The following is a 4,319-nucleotide window of genomic DNA, read 5'->3' as shown; positions in this document are numbered from 1 at the left end:
GTAGTGGGTTGTTCTTATTTTCCTCTTTCATTTACAATGATGATAAATGTCTAGGATGTGCCATCTACCCTGCCTTTGTCAATCTTGATAAGACAACTAATATCTTGGTAATTTTCCATAAACCCTAGCTTGTTAACTCCATTTCCAAATGGACTATCTCCCTCATGCCCAACCAAACCCTACATCAACACAACTCTATTGAAGATCTAGCCACTGTGTAAATGTATAGTCAATTGCTAATTTAGTGATTAGGCTGTCAGAGAGAGACCTCTTTGGTTTGAAGGGGCTAGCCCTCAATCTATAAGTTTGGCTTGTAAAGGTTATGAAAGTTTTTTTTCAGCCAAGAAAAACTTTATGAGTGATAACACGAATATTGAAAAGCTAGTTTCAAGAAGACCTTCCTCGAAAGCAAGAAGAACTTGACGTAACTCTTACTGAAATCAACAACTGTTGAAGGATGGGAAAATGGAACACCTACAAGTTATGGAAAAAAAAGATCAAGAATTGGCTCAGTTGAAGATGAAGGCATAAAAAGAAGGTAAAGCTCCATGTGATGAAGGCACAAGATCCAAGACTTTGCAAGATCAGATTAATGAAAAGACTGATCAAGATGAAAGACCGAAGAAAATTAAAAATGTTGCGACTGCAAAGAATAATGCTGAAGAGATCAAGGAAAAAGGTAAACAAAAGACTACACCACCACCTCCAAGGAAGAATGAATACAAAATACCATCCAAACAAGATAACTCCTCTAGGTATGCTAATCCATTTAATGGTTATTGTTTTTCATGCACTAACTTTGGACATATGGCCAGGAATTTTAAAGATTATGGCAGGTACAATTATCAAAGGCATCATCAAAACCCTAGAAGTAGGTTTGCAAGGTCATGAGATAGGTTTCACGATGACTTTGTCAACAAAATGTACATTTCAGCTGCTCCATCACCTAGGCCAAATATTGAATGTTTCAAATGCAACAACTATGGCCATATAGCTCACAATTGCATATACAAGGAGGAATATTAAATGTTTCGAATGCTATAAATATGGGCACATAGCTCGAAATTGCAAGTACAAGATGGAATCAACCATGAATGAAAAACTTAACATAAGGTACAAGAAGGTCTGGAAAATAAAACATGTACAAGAAGTTCAAGTAGATAAAAATGTCTTAGTAGTCATGCTTTTAGGTTTCATAATTGTAAAAGATCACGATAAATTAATAGGAACATTGGACAATGACATGGTTCAGGATGATCCAACCGAAGAGTTGGGTTATACATTATTTTGAAAGATTAAGCTTGTTGACTCCCTGAATTTTGAGGAGGGGGAGTCTATGTAGCAACAATGAACGTTTTTTAAGACCTATCTATTAACAAGTTGACAGTTGACAAATATGCAACATTTTGGACATAATAGAAGCTTCAGGATTCTAATCAGATGTGTCAAAGTCATGAGATTATATCAGGTTGACGGGAGAAGAATAATCAAAGGAATACAAGTCCACAATGATTGATGATTAGAAAACCTCAAAGGAATCATCAGGATTGTTCGAAGAGTAAATTGTAGAATGTCTTAGCTATGGCAAGTTGTGAAAGACAAAGTTGATCCATAATCAACAGTTAGGGGGTGCTGAATCAATATTAAGGCTAATTTAAACTTTTATGAAAATTTCCCTTTACTCATTCAAATTTGGCATCCACTAAATGAGAGCAACCACTAACCAACCATAACAATAATCATATGAATCAACACAAGCATACACATCATGAGCAACATAGATATGACACAAAGGTTTAACGTGGAAGCCCTTCCAGGAGAAAAACCACCAAAGCTTGTTTATGTTATTGATGTAAAAATAAGAGCACTTATTCTATTACATCAATATGTTTGTGAGCCACCACTGACAGGAAGCACCAGCTCCCTTTGATTGTTTGCTAGCACCCGCTAGCAGGAAACACCAACTCCCTCCTTTTACAGACACCTGATCAACCTACCAGAAGCACCAAATTCATGGATTTGTTGTAAGAAACAACTTGTAGCTCTTTGGATTTATGCATGCACCAACTTGGAAGAGACACCAACCCCCAAGTATTCTCAGACACCCACTAGAGGTGGAAGCACCAATTTCTTGTATGCAGGTTCCAACCCACATTGAATAAGAAACTAATTTTCTTTGTATATGGCAACTACTCAGCTTGATATTAGTTCTATTCTCCTCAACAACCTTTCCTTTACTCATCCCATGCTGCACTTTGTCCTTTGCTCACTATGTAGCAACACAATGTACTTATTCCTATGCTCTCAAGAGCATACACTTAACTCTCAGCCTTCGTCTTCTGCTTTGGCACTTTCGGCCTCTTTCCTTTTCATAGGCACTCTCATCCTCTTCTTTGCAGCACAGGCTCACTCAACCTCATACAACAACATCGACCCTTTCAACCTCTTTTCTCTGCAACATAGGCACTGTTGGTCCTCGTTTTTTTAATCTAATTGTGCTTGATTAAATACACTTAATTTCTATGTTATCCATCCATTTACCATCCATATACACCATATTTTGACCAATTCATGCATATCTAGGTATATAAATTAAGTTTTGCAATTTTTAGATGTTTTTACAAAAAATGGATTTTAAGTGCATTTTTGGACACGACTAAAAATTCTTGTAATGGCTTCATTGATGTCATACTTGCAAGACACTTGTGAACGAACTGAGCACATTTATAGAAAGCTTGGGAATTAAGAATGGACGTGTTCCTATTGGTACGGTCAAACCGAGCTTAAACAGGCCCGGTCAAAGCTGGTCAAACGGGACCAGTCATTTAGGAAATCCCTAGGAAATAGGCCAAATTTAGGATTTTATGGGATTTTCTAGATTTTGAGTGATTAAATGGATGAACTCGACCTGGATAGATAGGATAAGAATAGACATAGTTGTTAGAGACATTTTAGTTAAGTTTGCTTCATATTTATCTATTTAAGCCAAGAACATTGAAGACGTGAACATGTAGAATTTGTATAACTTCATTTTGAGATTTCTGAACTTTGTGAGCTAATCAAAGAGACTAGTTCTATCTTATTTTCTGTTGTTCTATATGGTGAATGCTTGATTGAGTTTTAGTAGCTAAGAATTACTTTCAGTGTTCAAGGCAAGGGTGGAGGGCCCTCATATCGAGCTAAGTGCACTTTCTGGTTAATTTAGTTGCAATTTCCTGAACTAGTTTTTTTCCATGTTTAATCAGTTAATTAGATATATGTTGATATTTTATGATTACTGATGAATCTTAATATTAACTCTAATTTTCATATGAAGGGTCAAATCAGTGTTTAAGTTAAACTCTCCTTTTATCTGATCAGAGATTAGAAACTAGAATTCATCTTTCTTGCTTTTAAGTGATTTTCTGAATTTCAAGTTTTCTAACAACGACATTAATGATGAATGAACTTATAATGAAGAACAAGAAATACCTTCTTAGTTAGGAGCCTCTTCTATTATTATTTTATGCATCTTGAGCTATTGTTCATTAGTGGTTTTGATTTCTGTTCATAAAGTAGTATTGTAGAAGAAGGTCAATCTGGTTTTTCTAAGTTAGGAGCCACTTCTCCTGCTTATTACATATTGAACTAGAAATTATTTAGTTCAACTTTATATTTGTAATATGCATTTCTTTCAATCTTTATATCTCATCTTTTAAAATTGGCTACAACTGAAGTCCATATATTTTGGACATGTTTCCAAGCTTACAAGCCCGGATTGATAATCAAATACTTGTGTTAATTTACCTAGTAAACTGACCCAACATTTTGGCATCGTTGCCGGGGAAGCATACTTCAATATAGTCAATTAGGTAGATTGTTTAAAAAAAAACATAGAAAAAACACTTTTCATTACGGTTATTCATGCTTAGACATAGAAATTAGAAAAGTAGATCCCCAAAACAAAACACCCAACCACTAATAAAAACTCACTAACTACAAAATCCATTTTCAAAAAAAAGATCTATAAAACATGATGTTATGGAAGTCATTTAGAGAAGGAGGGTATGCCACAAAAAGGCTATTCTCAAATCCCTGTCCACAATTTTAAATAGTCACTAGGCATGAATCTTCATTTCAAAAGATAGAAGAGCAACAAAGTATCCATCAAGAGGGTCCACAAGAAGAGAACCTAGAAGCTTCTTCTAGTTATCTTTGCAAGGAGATAAATGAGTTATGGATCACATGCAATAAAGTTCAAACAATAGATCTAAAAATTGAAGAATTTATAGAAGATCCCTTGTGCATTCATGATTTTGAACAAGTTCTACAAAAAGAAA

The sequence above is a fragment of the Pinus tabuliformis genome, chromosome 4_1 (genome assembly GCF_031772625.1).
Source record: "Pinus tabuliformis cultivar Carrire ecotype Pingquan chromosome 4_1, CPIR1, whole genome shotgun sequence".
NCBI lineage: Eukaryota > Viridiplantae > Streptophyta > Pinopsida > Pinales > Pinaceae > Pinus > Pinus tabuliformis.
The sequence above is the reverse complement of the archived record's forward strand: the minus strand, read 5'-3'. Positions refer to the sequence as shown.